This window comes from Cololabis saira, chromosome 4 (assembly GCF_033807715.1).
Source record: "Cololabis saira isolate AMF1-May2022 chromosome 4, fColSai1.1, whole genome shotgun sequence".
Taxonomy (NCBI): domain Eukaryota; kingdom Metazoa; phylum Chordata; class Actinopteri; order Beloniformes; family Belonidae; genus Cololabis; species Cololabis saira.
Window position 1 is genome coordinate 10024684 of NC_084590.1, and position 20718 is coordinate 10045401.

Consider the following 20718-nt stretch of genomic DNA (forward strand, 5'->3'; position numbering starts at 1 on the left):
ATCAAGGTATTATGGTCAACCATGTCAAATGCAGCACTGTGAGACCACGATTGAAATGTTGCCACTATCCGTATTGGAGCGGATGTCATGACGGACTTCATCTAGAACTGTCTCAGTGCTAGGATGTGGAAACTTGACTGGAGAACATCAAAACAGTTATTTAATGTTAAGAGTTTGTACACATTTTGAAAAACAGCTTTTTCTATGATTTTACTATGAAAGGGGAGGTTTTATACGGGCCTATAGGTGTTCATAAGTGACCTCTCTAGACTGGCACCGAGGAACAATACCTGAAAGCTGAGACTTATTGAAAATGTCTGAAAGCCCTGAGGCCATACAATGTGCAACACTCTTAAAAAACCCTGTTGCCAGAGTATCAAGGCAGCAAGTGGTGGAATTCAGGTGGTGTATGATGTCAGCCAGGTTCCTATGAGTAATTAGAGAGAATTGTGTCCAGATTTCTCTCATTGGACACAGAGGTGGAATATATCCTGTGTCTACCATTGAAACACTGACTGACTGTCTGATTTTCTCAACTTTGTCGCAGAAATTAGTCTACTCGGTAATGCAGTCAGTCATCGAATTGATGTCGTTTCCCTGGAGATCGTCCCAATCTAACACAGTCTCACAGTCACACTCACATGTAAACAGCCCTACTTGAGTTTCTAAATGTTGATGATGTGACATGGGTCTTTGGTTTTTAATTTAGAAAAACATTTCATGTGTTGCCAGTTATGGGTTTTCTGGCTCGTTGGTCTAGTAGTATGATTCTCGCTTAGGGTGCGAGAGGTCCCGGGTTCAATTCCCGGACGAGCCCCAGTAAATTGTAGTTTTCCCCTCCAATAAGCAAAACTCATAGGAATTCAACCAGGCAAGTGCTGTGCCAGAAAGTCCCACCCAGTTCTTCAACCGGTCTATCAAGATATTATGGTCAACCATGTCAAATGCAGCACTGTGAGACCACAATTGAAATGTTGCCACTATCCGTATTGGAGCGGATGTCATGACGGACTTCATCTAGAACTGTCTCAGTGCTAGGATGTGGAAACTTGACTGGAGAACATCAAAACAGTTATTTAATGTTAGGAGTTTGTACACATGTTGAAAAACAGCTTTTTCTATGATTTTACTAAGAAAGGGGAGGTTTTATACGGGCCTATAGGTGTTCATAAGTGACCTCTCTAGACTGGCACCGAGGAACAATACCTGAAAGCTGAGACTTATTGAAAATGTCTGAAAGCCCTGAGGCCATACAATGTGCAACACTCTTAAAAAACCCTGTTGCCAGAGTATCAAGGCAGCAAGTGGTGGAATTCAGGTGGTGTATGATGTCAGCCAGGTTCCTATGAGTAATTAGAGAGAATTGTGTCCAGATTTCTCTCATTGGACACAGAGGTGGAATATATCCTGTGTCTACCATTGAAACACTGACTGACTGTCTGATTTTCTCAACTTTGTTGCAGAAATTAGTCTACTCGGTAATGCAGTCAGTCATCGAATTGATGTTTTTTCCATGGAGATCGTCCCAATCAAACACAGTCTCACAGTCACACTCACATGTCAACAGCCCTACTTGAGTTTCTAAATGTTGATGATGATGTGACATGGGTCTTTGGTTTTTAATTTAGAAAAACATTTTATGTGTTGCCAGTTATGGGTTTTCTGGCTCGTTGGTCTAGTAGTATGATTCTCGCTTAGGGTGCGAGAGGTCCCGGGTTCAATTCCCGGACGAGCCCCAGTAAATTGTAGTTTTCCCCTCCAATAAGCAAAACTCATAGGAATTCAACCATGCAAGTGCTGTGCCAGAAAGTCCCACCCAGTTCTTCAACCGGTCTATCAAGGTATTATGGTCAACCATGTCAAATGCAGGACTGTGAGACCACGATTGAAATGTTGCCACTATCCGTATTGGAGCGGATGTCATGACGGACTTCATCTAGAACTGTCTCAGTGCTAGGATGTGGAAACTTGACTGGAGAACATCAAAACAGTTATTTAATGTTAGGAGTTTGTACACATGTTGAAAAACAGCTTTTTCTATGATTTTACTAAGAAAGGGGAGGTTTTATACGGGCCTATAGGTGTTCATAAGTGACCTCTCTAGACTGGCACCGAGGAACAATACCTGAAAGCTGAGACTTATTGAAAATGTCTGAAAGCCCTGAGGCCATACAATGTGCAACACTCTTAAAAAACCCTGTTGCCAGAGTATCAAGGCAGCAAGTGGTGGAATTCAGGTGGTGTATGATGTCAGCCAGGTTCCTATGAGTAATTAGAGAGAATTGTGTCCAGATTTCTCTCATTGGACACAGAGGTGGAATATATCCTGTGTCTACCATTGAAACACTGACTGACTGTCTGATTTTCTCAACTTTGTTGCAGAAATTAGTCTACTCGGTAATGCAGTCAGTCATCGAATTGATGTTTTTTCCATGGAGATCGTCCCAATCAAACACAGTCTCACAGTCACACTCACATGTCAACAGCCCTACTTGAGTTTCTAAATGTTGATGATGATGTGACATGGGTCTTTGGTTTTTAATTTAGAAAAACATTTTATGTGTTGCCAGTTATGGGTTTTCTGGCTCGTTGGTCTAGTAGTATGATTCTCGCTTAGGGTGCGAGAGGTCCCGGGTTCAATTCCCGGACGAGCCCCAGTAAATTGTAGTTTTCCCCTCCAATAAGCAAAAGTCATAGGAATTCAACCAGGCAAGTGCTGTGCCAGAAAGTCCCACCCAGTTCTTCAACCGGTCTATCAAGGTATTATGGTCAACCATGTCAAATGCAGCACTGTGAGACCACGATTGAAATGTTGCCACTATCCGTATTGGAGCGGATGTCATGACGGATTTATGTAGAACTGTCTCAGTGCTGGGATGTGGAAACTTGACTGGAGAACATCAAAACAGTTATTTAATGTTAGGAGTTTGTACACATGTTGAAAAACAGCTTTTTCTATGATTTTACTAAGAAAGGGGAGGTTTTATACGGGCCTATAGGTGTTCATAAGTGACCTCTATAGACTGGCACCGAGGAACAATACCTGAAAGCTGAGACTTATTGAAAATGTCTGAAAGCCCTGAGGCCATACAATGTGCAACACTCTTAAAAAACCCTGTTGCCAGAGTATCAAGGCAGCAAGTGGTGGAATTCAGGTGGTGTATCATGTCAGCCAGGTTCCTATGAGTAATTAGAGAGAATTGTGTCCAGATTTCTCTCATTGGACACAGAGGTGGAATATATCCTGTGTCTACCATTGAAACACTGACTGACTGTCTGATTTTCTCAACTTTGTTGCAGAAATTAGTCTACTCGGTAATGCAGTCAGTCATCGAATTGATGTTTTTTCCATGGAGATCGTCCCAATCTAACACAGTCTCACAGGCACACTCACATGTCAACAGCCCTACTTGAGTTTCTAAATGTTGATGATGATGTGACATGGGTCTTTGGTTTTTAACTTAGAAAAACATTTTATGGACTTCCGGGGAGGCACGACACCAGCATGGCTGCATAGTTTTGAGCTCCACTCAGCTGGACCTTACTTTCCCCTATATTACACCGATATATGTTTTAAAATTCCAGTAAACGGGACCCTTTCGATATATTAATCAACAACGTGAAAAAATATGCCAACCGGCCAAAAAAACAACCCTACTCGCACGGCAAAGCAACAGAAAAAGAACGCGACGTCTGGAAATAAGATGGAGGAAGACGAAGCAACACCTGATGATACTAAGGCTGAGCTCGCCAGCATCACAGGTCTCTTGAAAGGCATAGCGGCAGATGTCAGCAGTATGAAAACGGGTATGGAAAAGCTGCAAAATACAGTTGAGTCGCTGGGTTCAAGGATGTCGGAGGCTGAAACCAGAATTTCAGATCTGGAAGATGCTAACAACAGCCGAGAGTCTGGCATGGACTCGGCTTTATCGAGCCTTAAAGCACTTCAGGATAAAGTCACATACTTAGAAGACTACAGCAGACGGAACAACGTGCGTGTGATGGGCATTCCTGAGAAAGCAGAGGGTGAAGACCTGAGGTGTTTCGTGCTTGGGTTACTGGCGGAGCAGCTGGGGCTGGATGTGAATGCTGGATTTGAAATTGAACGAGCGCACCGCGTCGGGCAGACTGGGGACGCCCGCGCTCGCCACGTTCTCATCCGCTTCCTGAGATTCAGCGCGAGGGAAGCGGTCCTCGCAGCGGCCCGCGAAAAAGGAACGGTCAAGTGGGAGGACAAGAAGTTGTCCTTCTTCCAGGATCTTTCCCAAGAGGTGCTGCAACAGCGCAGGAAATTTGACGATGTGAAAAAGCAACTTAGAGGATGCGGGATCCGCTACTTCATGCAGTATCCAGCCACGCTGAAGTGCTCTATAAATAACCAGCGGCATTCCTTCACGTCACCGTGCGCAGTGACTGCCTTCCTCACAGCGCAGGACTCCGCCCACGCAGTGTGATGAGCAGGTTTATTATGGTCAGTCAGTCTTTCTGAAAGTTTGGGAATATTTTTTTTGTTTTGTTTTTTCTTCTTTCTTTTTTTTTCCTTTTCCCAAGAGGAGGGAAATGGGGAAAAAAGAAAAATTCATTATTTACTTTTAATTAACCTTATTTAACTCATTTATCAAGATTGACTGACATCAAAAATTGTATGACTTTGGTTGGTTGACTTTTACAAAGGCAGGCTACTTCAAGTGGCATCATGTTATTGTTGGCTATTGTTACTGGTTATAGATACTTAAGGGGAGGGGGCTGGGTGTGAGGAGCCGGGACAGGCCGGTGACACCATCATGCGGATGCACTATAGCAGGTTTAGTAGTGCAGGAGAGCCTAATGTTCTTTGTGGCCTCCTGACAGTTTTGTATTTGTGTACAACGTATTTTCATAAGTGTGTTTTGTTTTGTTTATGTTTCTTTTTTCCACAAGGGAGTAGACTAACAGGACAGGGAGTTATTATATTTTTCAAAACTTTTTTGACTAGCACTTACCCTATTATAGGCATAGTTATATTTAATGGGTGAATTGTTTAAACTAATATCATTGAATGTTAAGGGTGCAAACTCAGCTTTAAAAAGGAGGAAAATTTTGTGGTATCTGAGACAGAAAAATCCAGATTTAGCTTTCCTGCAGGAGACACACCTAGAGAAAGAAGATTCATTATTATTGCAAAGAGACTGGGTTGGGAAAGTCCTTTACAGTGCGGGTTCCTCCAGCCAGAGGGGAGTAGCCATCTTGATCCGGAAGAACTTTAATATTAAAATACTCAGACAACAAGCAGATGAAGAGGGCAGGTGGATAGCAGTAGAGGCCGAGCTGCTCGGCATTAAGTATACGCTTATGAATGTATATGCACCAACAATGGAAGCGCCAGGGTTTTTTGTGAGGGTAAGCAATGTAATAACTGGCCTTGGAAATCCATATATAATCTTAGGTGGGGACTTTAACAGTGTAAGGGTGCCCATCATGGATAAAACATACACAGGGGGTATAAAACGACCTTCACAGGCAAGGAAAGAAATTAACACATTGATGGAAGAGCTGGATTTGGAGGACGTATGGAGATTTTTTCATCCTTCAGATAAACAGTTTACTTTTTACTCCCACCCACACAACTCTTATTCCAGAATAGATTATTTCCTAATTTCGAAATCACTAATCTCTATTACAGCACAAACAACAATAGGCACAATTTTAATATCAGACCATGCTCCAGTAGAGATGGCGCTATCCATAGGCCAAGCAAATAAAAAACGTCCCAGTAGGTGGAGATTTAATACATCCATGCTCAGAGACGAAGACTTAGTACGATCTATTAAAGGGGAGATAATGTATTACTGGCGGACCAATGAAGGCACAGCATCAGACCCAGCTGTGGAGTGGGATGCCTTTAAGGCTGTCATTAGAGGCTGGCTCATTGGAATTTGTTCATTTCTAAAAAGGAAAGCGGCCGATCGTTTTCAGGAATTGGAAGGAGACATTCAAAAAATGGAAAATAGGCACGTAATATACTCTGACCACTCTTCACTTCATGAACTGAGTAAATTAAAGCTAGAATATAATTCTATACTACAGAAAAAAGTGGAATATTCCTTATTCAGAAGTAAACAGAAGTATTATGAACAAGGGGAAAGGACAGGACGGTTTCTTGCACAGAGGGCGAAGCAACAATATACACAATCACTTATAACAGGAATACAGAATGACAGGGGGGAACTGAAAACGGATAATATGGACATCAACAACTTATTTCTCACATTTTATCAAAATCTTTATAAATCAGATGAACCTGCTTCTCAGGATATTAGCACTTTTCTATCTACAGTGAATTGCCCAACTTTATCACAGGATGAACAAGAACAAATGGGGGCTGATATTACATTAGAGGAAATTAAAGGGGCTATTCAGAAATTACAGAGTGGAAAATCTCCAGGGGAAGATGGACTTCAGGCAGAATTTTATAAGGCCTTTTCAGATATTCTGGCCCCAAGACTATTGATAGTTTATAATAATGCCCTATTGAGAGGGTGTCTCCCAGATAGCATGCAGACAGCTATAATAACTCTAATTCACAAAAAGGATAGGGATCCACAACTTTGTGGCAATTATCGCCCAGTGTCATTAATAAATGTTGATGCTAAGTTACTCGCAAAAATCTTAGCTACTAGATTAGAAGGGTTATTGCCTAAACTTATCCATCCTGATCAAGTAGGTTTTATCAAGAATAGGACATCATCTGATAATCTCCGCAGGCTTCTTCATCTGATGTGGCAAGCTGGGAGGGAACCAGATGTAACTGTAGCGCTCTCATTGGACGCGGAGAAAGCGTTTGACAGGGTGGAGTTTCCATACCTGTTTCAGGCGCTGGAGAAATTTGGACTGGGAAATTCTTTCATTAATTGGGTTAGGTTACTTTATCACAACCCCAAAGCATCAGTCGTGACAAATGGCAGACAGTCTACTGCATTTCAGCTTCATAGAGGGACAAGGCAGGGATGTCCCCTATCCCCCCTGTTATTTGCCCTGGCCCTGGAACCGCTGGCTATTGCCATTAGGCAAAATAGAAATATAGTTGGTATTAAGACTGGGAGTGAAGAGCACAAATTGCTTTTATATGCAGATGATATTTTGCTACTGTGCAGACGTCCATCAACCACAGTGTCTCATATTCTCACCTTGATCGACTCTTTTTCACTGGTGTCTGGATACAAAATCAACTGGTCGAAGTCTGAGGCCATGCCCCTATCTAAGGTCTGTCCCCCTGCTGTCAGAACGGGTTGGCAGTTTACGTGGCAGCCTTCAGGTCTTACATATTTGGGCATAAAAATCACCCCACAATTAAATGATATTATGGACGTCAACCTCCTCCCCCTGATTCAGAAAATAGAACTTATACTCCAAAACTGGACTAAATTAGGCTTATCACTTCTGGGTAAGGTAAATATTTTGAAGATGATAATTGTTCCCAAAATTAATTACATAAATAATATGCTACCACTAAATCTCCCACGTACTACACTAATAAAATATAATAAAGCGGTTTATGGTTTTCTGTGGGCAGGCAAAAAACCATATGTAAATCAAACAAAACTCTATGCGGCTCCAGAAGATGGAGGCCTGGGTCTGCCTCACATAGCCTGGTATCACTATGCATTTTGTCTTAAACAGTTATCCAAGATATACATCCCTACAGATATAGCTCCATCTTGGGTGTCTATTGAAGGGGCCCTTACCTACCCATACCCGACACAGGCCGTTTTCACTCAAACTAGTGGTAAGATTCCTCATGATAACCCGGTACTGGCATTTTCTCACGAGACTTGGCAAGTTTCCCACAAACTCCTTAGCTTACAAACAAATTTTACTTATCAAACTTCCCTATGGCATAATAAATACCTCAAGATAGGTAAAAAGACATTTTCGTGGCCTGACTGGGTCAAGCTAGGCATTGTCTACATTGGAGACCTATTTGAGGGGGGCACTCTCTTTTCCTTTGAACAGCTAAGAGCAAAGTATGGCCTCCAACATAAGGATTTTTGGAAATATTTACAGTTAAGGAGCTGTATTCTGTCACGTCTTAAAATGTCACCACTTGCACCAACTACTGAATTACAAACCAGAGTGGAACAGGAAAAGGTTTTCCCAATTAAAGCATCAGGCTTTTACTGTATTTTACGGAAATCCCAACCTCCGGGCTACCGGGGCTTAAAAAGATGCTGGGAAAGGGACTTGGGAGAAATTATATCAGATGAAACGTGGGAAGAAGTAATAAAGTCATGGTACAAAGTTTCAAGGGAAATGCAGACACGGTTGATGCGCTATAAAATTATCAATAGGATTTATTGGACCCCATCGAAAATGGCAAGGTTGGGGCTTAGAAACTCAGATGTGTGTTAGAGATGCGACACTGAGTGTGGCACTCTGTTACATATGTTATACTCATGCCCCATGATAGATTCCTTATGGTCTGAGATAGTGTCTTTTATCAACAATTTGCTGACCACTGCTCTGGTACGCCAACCTTTACTCTGTCTCTTGGGTGTGGTACCACAGGGAAGCGGGCTAAATGCCCACCAATCTTCATGGTGTCGAACGGCTCTAATGACTGGATGCAGGATAATACTGCGCCATTGGAAAATACAAGTACCTGTATCCATGATGGAATGGTTTAATGAGATGTCCAAGATTGCCTCTTATGAGAGGTTGTGCTATAGAATGATAAACAAGGAGGATGTCTATGTGAAAATTTGGGGGGCTTATTTGGACATCCTACAGTAAGCCAGTGTGCATACTTTTTCTTTTTTTTTTCTGTTTCTGCTTTTCTATTTTCTTTATAGTTTAACATTCAGTGGTGTACAACATGCGTATAGTTATACTCACTTTTATATACGGTACAGTGTATAGCTTGCTAGTCAGTATCTGCCTGTAGTCCTCCCTGTTCACTTGTGGTTGTTCAGTGTTTGTCTTTGTTTTCATGTATTTGTGAAAAAAACTGAATAAACAGTAAATTACAAAAAAAAAGAAAAACATTTTATGTGTTGCCAGTTATGGGTTTTCTGGCTCGTTGGTCTAGTAGTATGATTCTCGCTTAGGGTGCGAGAGGTCCCGGGTTCAATTCCCGGACGAGCCCCAGTAAATTGTAGTTTTCCCCTCCAATAAGCAAAACTCATGGGAATTCAACCAGGCAAGTGCTGTGCCAGAAAGTCCCACCCAGTTCTTCAACCGGTCTATCAAGGTATTATGGTCAACCATGTCAAATGCAGCACTGTGAGACCACGATTGAAATGTTGCCACTATCCGTATTGGAGCGGATGTCATGACGGACTTCATCTAGAACTGTCTCAGTGCTAGGATGTGGAAACTTGACTGGAGAAAATCAAAACAGTTATTTAATGTTAGGAATTTGTACACATGTTGAAAAACAGCTTTTTCTATGATTTTACTAAGAAAGGGGAGGTTTTATACGGGCTTATAGGTGTTCATAAGTGACCTCTCTAGACTGGCACCGAGGAACAATACCTGAAAGCTGGGACTTATTGAAAATGTCTGAAAGCCCTGAGGCCATACAATGTGCAACACTCTTAAAAAACCCTGTTGCCAGATTATCAAGGCAGCAAGTGGTGGAATTCAGGTGGTGTATGATGTCAGCCGGGTTCCTATGAGTAATTAGAGAGAATTGTGTCCAGATTTCTCTCATTGGGCACAGAGGTGGAATATATCCTGTGTCTACCATTGAAACACTGACTGACTGTCGGATTTTCTCTACTTTGTCGCAGAAATTAGTCTACTCGGTAATGCAGTCAGTCATCGAATTGATGTTTTTTCCCTGGAGATCGTCCCAATCTAACACAGTCTCACAGTCACACTCACATGTCAACAGCCCTACTTGAGTTTCTAAATGTTGATGATGTGACATGGGTCTTTGGTTTTTAATTTAGAAAAACATCTCATGTGTTGCCAGTTATGGGTTTTCTGGCTCGTTGGTCTAGTAGTATGATTCTCGCTTAGGGTGCGAGAGGTCCCGGGTTCAATTCCCGGACGAGCCCCAGTAAATTGTAGTTTTCCCCTCCAATAAGCAAAACTCATAGGAATTCAACCAGGCAAGTGCTGTGCCAGAAATTCCCACCCAGTTCTTCAACCGGTCTATCAAGGTATTATGGTCAACCATGTCAAATGCAGCACTGTGAGACCACAATTGAAATGTTGCCACTATCCGTATTGGAGCGGATGTCATCACGGATTTATCTAGAACTGTCTCAGTGCTGGGATGTGGAAACTTGACTGGAGAACATCAAAACAGTTATTTAATGTTAGGAGTTTGTACACATGTTGAAAAACAGCTTTTTCTATGATTTTACTAAGAAAGGGGAGGTTTTATACGGGCCTATAGGTGTTCATAAGTGACCTCTCTAGACTGGTACCGAGGAACAATACCTGAAAGCTGAGACTTATTGAAAATGTCTAAAAGCCCTGAGGCCATACAATGTGCAACACTCTTAAAAAACCCTGTTGCCAGAGTATCAAGGCAGCAAGTGGTGGAATTCAGGTGGTGTATGATGTCAGCCAGATTCCTATGAGTAATTAGAGAGAATTGTGTCCAGATTTCTCTCATTGGACACAGAGGTGGAATATATCCTGTGTCTACCATTGAAACACTGACTGACTGTCTGATTTTCTCAACTTTGTCGCAGAAATTAGTCTACTCGGTAATGCAGTCAGTCATCGAATTGATGTTGTTTCCCTGGAGATCGTCCCAATCTAACACAGTCTCACAGTCACACTCACATGTAAACAGCCCTACTTGAGTTTCTAAATGTTGATGATGTGACATGGGTCTTTGGTTTTTAATTTAGAAAAACATTTTATGTGTTGCCGGTTATGGGTTTTCTGGCTAGTTGGTCTAGTAGTATGATTCTCGCTTAGGGTGCGAGAGGTCCCGGGTTCAATTCCCGGACGAGCCCCAGTAAATCGTAGTTTTCCCCTCCAATAAGCAAAACTCATAGGAATTCAACCAGGCAAGTGCTGTGCCAGAAAGTCCCACCCAGTTCTTCAACCGGTCTATCAAGGTATTATGGTCAACCATGTCAAATGCAGCACTGTGAGACCACGATTGAAATGTTGCCACTATCCGTATTGGAGCGGATGTCATGACGGACGTCATCTAGAACTGTCTCAGTGCTAGGATGTGGAAACTTGACTGGAGAACATCAAAACAGTTATTTAATGTTAGGAGTTTGTACACATGTTGAAAAACAGCTTTTTTCTATGATTTTACTAAGAAAGGGGAGGTTTTATACGGGCCTATAGGTGTTCATAAGTGACCTCTCTAGACTGGCACCGAGGAACAATACCTGAAAGCTGAGACTTATTGAAAATGTCTGAAAGCCCTGAGGCCATACAATGTGCAACACTCTTAAAAAACCCTGTTGCCAGAGTATCAAGGCAGCAAGTGGTGGAATTCAGGTGGTGTATGATGTCAGCCAGGTTCCTATGAGTAATTAGAGAGAATTGTGTCCAGATTTCTCTCATTGGACACAGAGGTGGAATATATCCTGTGTCTACCATTGAAACACTGACTGACTGTCTGATTTTCTCAACTTTGTTGCAGAAATTAGTCTACTCGGTAATGCAGTCAGTCATCGAATTGATGTTTTTTCCATGGAGATCGTCCCAATCAAACACAGTCTCACAGTCACACTCACATGTCAACAGCCCTACTTGAGTTTCTAAATGTTGATGATGATGTGACATGGGTCTTTGGTTTTTAATTTAGAAAAACATTTTATGTGTTGCCAGTTATGGGTTTTCTGGCTCGTTGGTCTAGTAGTATGATTCTCGCTTAGGGTGCGAGAGGTCCCGGGTTCAATTCCCGGACGAGCCCCAGTAAATTGTAGTTTTCCCCTCCAATAAGCAAAACTCATAGGAATTCAACCAGGCAAGTGCTGTGCCAGAAAGTCCCACCCAGTTCTTCAACCGGTCTATCAAGGTATTATGGTCAACCATGTCAAATGCAGGACTGTGAGACCACGATTGAAATGTTGCCACTATCCGTATTGGAGCGGATGTCATGACGGACTTCATCTAGAACTGTCTCAGTGCTAGGATGTGGAAACTTGACTGGAGAACATCAAAACAGTTATTTAATGTTAGGAGTTTGTACACATGTTGAAAAACAGCTTTTTCTATGATTTTACTAAGAAAGGGGAGGTTTTATACGGGCCTATAGGTGTTCATAAGTGACCTCTCTAGACTGGCACCGAGGAACAATACCTGAAAGCTGAGACTTATTGAAAATGTCTGAAAGCCCTGAGGCCATACAATGTGCAACACTCTTAAAAAACCCTGTTGCCAGAGTATCAAGGCAGCAAGTGGTGGAATTCAGGTGGTGTATGATGTCAGCCAGGTTCCTATGAGTAATTAGAGAGAATTGTGTCCAGATTTCTCTCATTGGACACAGAGGTGGAATATATCCTGTGTCTACCATTGAAACACTGACTGACTGTCTGATTTTCTCAACTTTGTTGCAGAAATTAGTCTACTCGGTAATGCAGTCAGTCATCGAATTGATGTTTTTTCCATGGAGATCGTCCCAATCAAACACAGTCTCACAGTCACACTCACATGTCAACAGCCCTACTTGAGTTTCTAAATGTTGATGATGATGTGACATGGGTCTTTGGTTTTTAATTTAGAAAAACATTTTATGTGTTGCCAGTTATGGGTTTTCTGGCTCGTTGGTCTAGTAGTATGATTCTCGCTTAGGGTGCGAGAGGTCCCGGGTTCAATTCCCGGACGAGCCCCAGTAAATTGTAGTTTTCCCCTCCAATAAGCAAAAGTCATAGGAATTCAACCAGGCAAGTGCTGTGCCAGAAAGTCCCACCCAGTTCTTCAACCGGTCTATCAAGGTATTATGGTCAACCATGTCAAATGCAGCACTGTGAGACCACGATTGAAATGTTGCCACTATCCGTATTGGAGCGGATGTCATGACGGATTTATGTAGAACTGTCTCAGTGCTGGGATGTGGAAACTTGACTGGAGAACATCAAAACAGTTATTTAATGTTAGGAGTTTGTACACATGTTGAAAAACAGCTTTTTCTATGATTTTACTAAGAAAGGGGAGGTTTTATACGGGCCTATAGGTGTTCATAAGTGACCTCTCTAGACTGGCACCGAGGAACAATACCTGAAAGCTGAGACTTATTGAAAATGTCTGAAAGCCCTGAGGCCATACAATGTGCAACACTCTTAAAAAACCCTGTTGCCAGAGTATCAAGGCAGCAAGTGGTGGAATTCAGGTGGTGTATGATGTCAGCCAGGTTCCTATGAGTAATTAGAGAGAATTGTGTCCAGATTTCTCTCATTGGACACAGAGGTGGAATATATCCTGTGTCTACCATTGAAACACTGACTGACTGTCTGATTTTCTCAACTTTGTCGCAGAAATTAGTCTACTCGGTAATGCAGTCAGTCATCGAATTGATGTTGTTTCCCTGGAGATCGTCCCAATCTAACACAGTCTCACAGTCACACTCACATGTAAACAGCCCTACTTGAGTTTCTAAATGTTGATGATGTGACATGGGTCTTTGGTTTTTAATTTAGAAAAACATTTTATGTGTTGCCGGTTATGGGTTTTCTGGCTAGTTGGTCTAGTAGTATGATTCTCGCTTAGGGTGCGAGAGGTCCCGGGTTCAATTCCCGGACGAGCCCCAGTAAATCGTAGTTTTCCCCTCCAATAAGCAAAACTCATAGGAATTCAACCAGGCAAGTGCTGTGCCAGAAAGTCCCACCCAGTTCTTCAACCGGTCTATCAAGGTATTATGGTCAACCATGTCAAATGCAGCACTGTGAGACCACGATTGAAATGTTGCCACTATCCGTATTGGAGCGGATGTCATGACGGACTTCATCTAGAACTGTCTCAGTGCTAGGATGTGGAAACTTGACTGGAGAACATCAAAACAGTTATTTAATGTTAGGAGTTTGTACACATGTTGAAAAACAGCTTTTTCTATGATTTTACTAAGAAAGGGGAGGTTTTATACGGGCCTATAGGTGTTCATAAGTGACCTCTCTAGACTGGCACCGAGGAACAATACCTGAAAGCTGAGACTTATTGAAAATGTCTGAAAGCCCTGAGGCCATACAATGTGCAACACTCTTAAAAAACCCTGTTGCCAGAGTATCAAGGCAGCAAGTGGTGGAATTCAGGTGGTGTATGATGTCAGCCAGGTTCCTATGAGTAATTAGAGAGAATTGTGTCCAGATTTCTCTCATTGGACACAGAGGTGGAATATATCCTGTGTCTACCATTGAAACACTGACTGACTGTCTGATTTTCTCAACTTTGTTGCAGAAATTAGTCTACTCGGTAATGCAGTCAGTCATCGAATTGATGTTTTTTCCATGGAGATCGTCCCAATCAAACACAGTCTCACAGTCACACTCACATGTCAACAGCCCTACTTGAGTTTCTAAATGTTGATGATGATGTGACATGGGTCTTTGGTTTTTAATTTAGAAAAACATTTTATGTGTTGCCAGTTATGGGTTTTCTGGCTCGTTGGTCTAGTAGTATGATTCTCGCTTAGGGTGCGAGAGGTCCCGGGTTCAATTCCCGGACGAGCCCCAGTAAATTGTAGTTTTCCCCTCCAATAAGCAAAACTCATGGGAATTCAACCAGGCAAGTGCTGTGCCAGAAAGTCCCACCCAGTTCTTCAACCGGTCTATCAAGGTATTATGGTCAACCATGTCAAATGCAGCACTGTGAGACCACGATTGAAATGTTGCCACTATCCGTATTGGAGCGGATGTCATGACGGACTTCATCTAGAACTGTCTCAGTGCTAGGATGTGGAAACTTGACTGGAGAAAATCAAAACAGTTATTTAATGTTAGGAGTTTGTACACATGTTGAAAAACAGCTTTTTCTATGATTTTACTAAGAAAGGGGAGGTTTTATACGGGCTTATAGGTGTTCATAAGTGACCTCTCTAGACTGGCACCGAGGAACAATACCTGAAAGCTGGGACTTATTGAAAATGTCTGAAAGCCCTGAGGCCATACAATGTGCAACACTCTTAAAAAACCCTGTTGTCAGAGTATCAAGGCAGCAAGTGGTGGAATTCAGGTGGTGTATGATGTCAGCCGGGTTCCTATGAGTAATTAGACAGAATTGTGTCCAGATTTCTCTCATTGGACACAGAGGTGGAATATATCCTGTGTCTACCATTGAAACACTGACTGACTGTCTGATTTTCTCAACTTTGTCGCAGAAATTAGTCTACTCGGTAATGCAGTCAGTCATCGAATTGATGTTTTTTCCCTGGAGATCGTCCCAATCTAACACAGTCTCACAGTCACACTCACATGTCAACAGCCCTACTTGAGTTTCTAAATGTTGATGATGTGACATGGGTCTTTGGTTTTTAATTTAGAAAAACATCTCATGTGTTGCCAGTTATGGGTTTTCTGGCTCATTGGTCTAGTAGTATGATTCTCGCTTAGGGTGCGAGAGGTCCCGGGTTCAATTCCCGGACGAGCCCCAGTAAATTGTAGTTTTCCCCTCCAATAAGCAAAACTCATAGGAATTCAACCAGGCAAGTGCTGTGCCAGAAAGTCCCACCCAGTTCTTCAACCGGTCTATCAAGGTATTATGGTCAACCATGTCAAATGCAGGACTGTGAGACCACGATTGAAATGTTGCCACTATCCGTATTGGAGCGGATGTCATGACGGACTTCATCTAGAACTGTCTCAGTGCTAGGATGTGGAAACTTGACTGGAGAACATCAAAACAGTTATTTAATGTTAGGAGTTTGTACACATGTTGAAAAACAGCTTTTTCTATGATTTTACTAAGAAAGGGGAGGTTTTATACGGGCCTATAGGTGTTCATAAGTGACCTCTCTAGACTGGCACCGAGGAACAATACCTGAAAGCTGAGACTTATTGAAAATGTCTGAAAGCCCTGAGGCCATACAATGTGCAACACTCTTAAAAAACCCTGTTGCCAGAGTATCAAGGCAGCAAGTGGTGGAATTCAGGTTGTGTATGATGTCAGCCAGGTTCCTATGAGTAATTAGAGAGAATTGTGTCCAGATTTCTCTCATTGGACACAGAGGTGGAATATATCCTGTGTCTACCATTGAAACACTGACTGACTGTCTGATTTTCTCAACTTTGTTGCAGAAATTAGTCTACTCGGTAATGCAGTCAGTCATCGAATTGATGTTTTTTCCATGGAGATCGTCCCAATCAAACACAGTCTCACAGTCACACTCACATGTCAACAGCCCTACTTGAGTTTCTAAATGTTGATGATGATGTGACATGGGTCTTTGGTTTTTAATTTAGAAAAACATTTTATGTGTTGCCAGTTATGGGTTTTCTGGCTCGTTGGTCTAGTAGTATGATTCTCGCTTAGGGTGCGAGAGGTCCCGGGTTCAATTCCCGGACGAGCCCCAGTAAATTGTAGTTTTCCCCTCCAATAAGCAAAAGTCATAGGAATTCAACCAGGCAAGTGCTGTGCCAGAAAGTCCCACCCAGTTCTTCAACCGGTCTATCAAGGTATTATGGTCAACCATGTCAAATGCAGCACTGTGAGACCACGATTGAAATGTTGCCACTATCCGTATTGGAGCGGATGTCATGACGGATTTATGTAGAACTGTCTCAGTGCTGGGATGTGGAAACTTGACTGGAGAACATCAAAACAGTTATTTAATGTTAGGAGTTTGTACACATGTTGAAAAACAGCTTTTTCTATGATTTTACTAAGAAAGGGGAGGTTTTATACGGGCCTATAGGTGTTCATAAGTGACCTCTATAGACTGGCACTGAGGAACAATACCTGAAAGCTGAGACTTATTGAAAATGTCTGAAAGCCCTGAGGCCATACAATGTGCAACACTCTTAAAAAACCCTGTTGCCAGAGTATCAAGGCAGCAAGTGGTGGAATTCAGGTGGTGTATCATGTCAGCCAGGTTCCTATGAGTAATTAGAGAGAATTGTGTCCAGATTTCTCTCATTGGACACAGAGGTGGAATATATCCTGTGTCTACCATTGAAACACTGACTGACTGTCTGATTTTCTCAACTTTGTTGCAGAAATTAGTCTACTCGGTAATGCAGTCAGTCATCGAATTGATGTTTTTTCCATGGAGATCGTCCCAATCTAACACAGTCTCACAGGCACACTCACATGTCAACAGCCCTACTTGAGTTTCTAAATGTTGATGATGATGTGACATGGGTCTTTGGTTTTTAACTTAGAAAAACATTTTATGTGTTGCCAGTTATGGGTTTTCTGGCTCGTTGGTCTAGTAGTATGATTCTCGCTTAGGGTGCGAGAGGTCCCGGGTTCAATTCCCGGACGAGCCCCAGTAAATTGTAGTTTTCCCCTCCAATAAGCAAAACTCATGGGAATTCAACCAGGCAAGTGCTGTGCCAGAAAGTCCCACCCAGTTCTTCAACCGGTCTATCAAGGTATTATGGTCAACCATGTCAAATGCAGCACTGTGAGACCACGATTGAAATGTTGCCACTATCCGTATTGGAGCGGATGTCATGACGGACTTCATCTAGAACTGTCTCAGTGCTAGGATGTGGAAACTTGACTGGAGAAAATCAAAACAGTTATTTAATGTTAGGAATTTGTACACATGTTGAAAAACAGCTTTTTCTATGATTTTACTAAGAAAGGGGAGGTTTTATACGGGCTTATAGGTGTTCATAAGTGACCTCTCTAGACTGGCACCGAGGAACAATACCTGAAAGCTGGGACTTATTGAAAATGTCTGAAAGCCCTGAGGCCATACAATGTGCAACACTCTTAAAAAACCCTGTTGCCAGATTATCAAGGCAGCAAGTGGTGGAATTCAGGTGGTGTATGATGTCAGCCGGGTTCCTATGAGTAATTAGAGAGAATTGTGTCCAGATTTCTCTCATTGGGCACAGAGGTGGAATATATCCTGTGTCTACCATTGAAACACTGACTGACTGTCGGATTTTCTCTACTTTGTCGCAGAAATTAGTCTACTCGGTAATGCAGTCAGTCATCGAATTGATGTTTTTTCCCTGGAGATCGTCCCAATCTAACACAGTCTCACAGTCACACTCACATGTCAACAGCCCTACTTGAGTTTCTAAATGTTGATGATGTGACATGGGTCTTTGGTTTTTAATTTAGAAAAACATCTCATGTGTTGCCAGTTATGGGTTTTCTGGCTCGTTGGTCTAGTAGTATGATTCTCGCTTAGGGTGCGAGAGGTCCCGGGTTCAATTCCCGGACGAGCCCCAGTAAATTGTAGTTTTCCCCTCCAATAAGCAAAAGTCATAGGAATTCAACCAGGCAAGTGCTGTGCCAGAAAGTCCCACCCAGTTCTTCAACCGGTCTATCAAGGTATTATGGTCAACCATGTCAAATGCAGCACTGTGAGACCACGATTGAAATGTTGCCACTATCCGTATTGGAGCGGATGTCATGACGGATTTATGTAGAACTGTCTCAGTGCTGGGATGTGGAAACTTGACTGGAGAACATCAAAACAGTTATTTAATGTTAGGAGTTTGTACACATGTTGAAAAACAGCTTTTTCTATGATTTTACTAAGAAAGGGGAGGTTTTATACGGGCCTATAGGTGTTCATAAGTGACCTCTCTAGACTGGCACCGAGGAACAATACCTGAAAGCTGAGACTTATTGAAAATGTCTGAAAGCCCTGAGGCCATACAATGTGCAACACTCTTAAAAAACCCTGTTGCCAGAGTATCAAGGCAGCAAGTGGTGGAATTCAGGTGGTGTATGATGTCAGCCAGGTTCCTATGAGTAATTAGAGAGAATTGTGTCCAGATTTCTCTCATTGGACACAGAGGTGGAATATATCCTGTGTCTACCATTGAAACACTGACTGACTGTCTGATTTTCTCAACTTTGTTGCAGAAATTAGTCTACTCGGTAATGCAGTCAGTCATCGAATTGATGTTTTTTCCATGGAGATCGTCCCAATCAAACACAGTCTCACAGTCACACTCACATGTCAACAGCCCTACTTGAGTTTCTAAATGTTGATGATGATGTGACATGGGTCTTTGGTTTTTAATTTAGAAAAACATTTTATGTGTTGCCAGTTATGGGTTTTCTGGCTCGTTGGTCTAGTAGTATGATTCTCGCTTAGGGTGCGAGAGGTCCCGGGTTCAATTCCCGGACGAGCCCCAGTAAATTGTAGTTTTCCCCTCCAATAAGCAAAACTCATGGGAATTCAACCAGGCAAGTGCTGTGCCAGAAAGTCCCACCCAGTTCTTCAACCGGTCTATCAAGGTATTATGGTCAACCATGTCAAATGCAGCACTGTGAGACCACGATTGAAATGTTGCCACTATCCGTATTGGAGCGGATGTCATGACGGACTTCATCTAGAACTGTCTCAGTGCTAGGATGTGGAAACTTGACTGGAGAAAATCAAAACAGTTATTTAATGTTAGGAGTTTGTACACATGTTGAAAAACAGCTTTTTCTATGATTTTACTAAGAAAGGGGAGGTTTTATACGGGCTTATAGGTGTTCATAAGTGACCTCTCTAGACTGGCACCGAGGAACAATACCTGAAAGCTGGGACTTATTGAAAATGTCTGAAAGCCCTGAGGCCATACAATGTGCAACACTCTTAAAAAACCCTGTTGTCAGAGTATCAAGGCAGCAAGTGGTGGAATTCAGGTGGTGTATGATGTCAGCCGGGTTCCTATGAGTAATTAGACAGAATTGTGTCCAGATTTCTCTCATTGGACACAGAGGTGGAATATATCCTGTGTCTACCATTGAAACACTGACTGACTGTCTGATTTTCTCAACTTTGTCGCAGAAATTAGTCTACTCGGTAATGCAGTCAGTCATCGAATTGATGTTTTTTCCCTGGAGATCGTCCCAATCTAACACAGTCTCACAGTCACACTCACATGTCAACAGCCCTACTTGAGTTTCTAAATGTTGATGATGTGACATGGGTCTTTGGTTTTTAATTTAGAAAAACATCTCATGTGTTGCCAGTTATGGGTTTTCTGGCTCATTGGTCTAGTAGTATGATTCTCGCTTAGGGTGCGAGAGGTCCCGGGTTCAATTCCCGGACGAGCCCCAGTAAATTGTAGTTTTCCCCTCCAATAAGCAAAACTCATAGGAATTCAACCAGGCAAGTGCTGTGCCAGAAAGTCCCACCCAGTTCTTCAACCGGTCTATCAAGGTATTATGGTCAACCATGTCAAATGCAGGACTGTGAGACCACGATTGAAATGTTGCCACTATCCGTATTGGAGCGGATGTCATGACGGACTTCATCTAGAACTGTCTCAGTGCTAGGATGTGGAAACTTGACTGGAGAACATCAAAACAGTTATTTAATGTTAGGAGTTTGTACACATGTTGAAAAACAGCTTTTTCTATGATTTTACTAAGAAAGGGGAGGTTTTATACGGGCCTATAGGTGTTCATAAGTGACCTCTCTAGACTGGCACCGAGGAACAATACCTGAAAGCTGAGACTTATTGAAAATGTCTGAAAGCCCTGAGGCCATACAATGTGCAACACTCTTAAAAAACCCTGTTGCCAGAGTATCAAGGCAGCAAGTGGTGGAATTCAGGTGGTGTATGATGTCAGCCAGGTTCCTATGAGTAATTAGAGAGAATTGTGTCCAGATTTCTCTCATTGGACACAGAGGTGGAATATATC

At 42.3% G+C, this 20718-nt stretch overlaps 12 non-coding genes across 12 annotated transcripts; all 12 read left to right on the forward strand.

The window, feature by feature from the left end:
- Nucleotides 1-745: 745 nt before the first annotated feature.
- Nucleotides 746-817, forward strand: trnap-agg (transfer RNA proline (anticodon AGG)). The gene has a single exon. It is a non-coding gene; the product is annotated as a tRNA-Pro (tRNA).
- Nucleotides 818-1664: 847 nt separating this feature from the next.
- Nucleotides 1665-1736, forward strand: trnap-agg (transfer RNA proline (anticodon AGG)). The gene has a single exon. It is a non-coding gene; the product is annotated as a tRNA-Pro (tRNA).
- An 847-nt stretch (nucleotides 1737-2583) lies between these two features.
- On the forward strand, nucleotides 2584-2655 carry trnap-agg (transfer RNA proline (anticodon AGG)). The gene has a single exon. It is a non-coding gene; the product is annotated as a tRNA-Pro (tRNA).
- Nucleotides 2656-9049: 6394 nt separating this feature from the next.
- trnap-agg (transfer RNA proline (anticodon AGG)) lies at nucleotides 9050-9121 on the forward strand. Its single transcript has one exon. It is a non-coding gene; the product is annotated as a tRNA-Pro (tRNA).
- An 844-nt stretch (nucleotides 9122-9965) lies between these two features.
- trnap-agg (transfer RNA proline (anticodon AGG)) lies at nucleotides 9966-10037 on the forward strand. The gene has a single exon. It is a non-coding gene; the product is annotated as a tRNA-Pro (tRNA).
- A 1763-nt stretch (nucleotides 10038-11800) lies between these two features.
- Nucleotides 11801-11872, forward strand: trnap-agg (transfer RNA proline (anticodon AGG)). Its single transcript has one exon. It is a non-coding gene; the product is annotated as a tRNA-Pro (tRNA).
- Nucleotides 11873-12719: 847 nt separating this feature from the next.
- Nucleotides 12720-12791, forward strand: trnap-agg (transfer RNA proline (anticodon AGG)). Its single transcript has one exon. It is a non-coding gene; the product is annotated as a tRNA-Pro (tRNA).
- A 1762-nt stretch (nucleotides 12792-14553) lies between these two features.
- trnap-agg (transfer RNA proline (anticodon AGG)) lies at nucleotides 14554-14625 on the forward strand. Its single transcript has one exon. It is a non-coding gene; the product is annotated as a tRNA-Pro (tRNA).
- A 1763-nt stretch (nucleotides 14626-16388) lies between these two features.
- On the forward strand, nucleotides 16389-16460 carry trnap-agg (transfer RNA proline (anticodon AGG)). The gene has a single exon. It is a non-coding gene; the product is annotated as a tRNA-Pro (tRNA).
- An 846-nt stretch (nucleotides 16461-17306) lies between these two features.
- Nucleotides 17307-17378, forward strand: trnap-agg (transfer RNA proline (anticodon AGG)). Its single transcript has one exon. It is a non-coding gene; the product is annotated as a tRNA-Pro (tRNA).
- An 844-nt stretch (nucleotides 17379-18222) lies between these two features.
- Nucleotides 18223-18294, forward strand: trnap-agg (transfer RNA proline (anticodon AGG)). Its single transcript has one exon. It is a non-coding gene; the product is annotated as a tRNA-Pro (tRNA).
- Nucleotides 18295-19140: 846 nt separating this feature from the next.
- trnap-agg (transfer RNA proline (anticodon AGG)) lies at nucleotides 19141-19212 on the forward strand. Its single transcript has one exon. It is a non-coding gene; the product is annotated as a tRNA-Pro (tRNA).
- Nucleotides 19213-20718: the final 1506 nt, after the last annotated feature.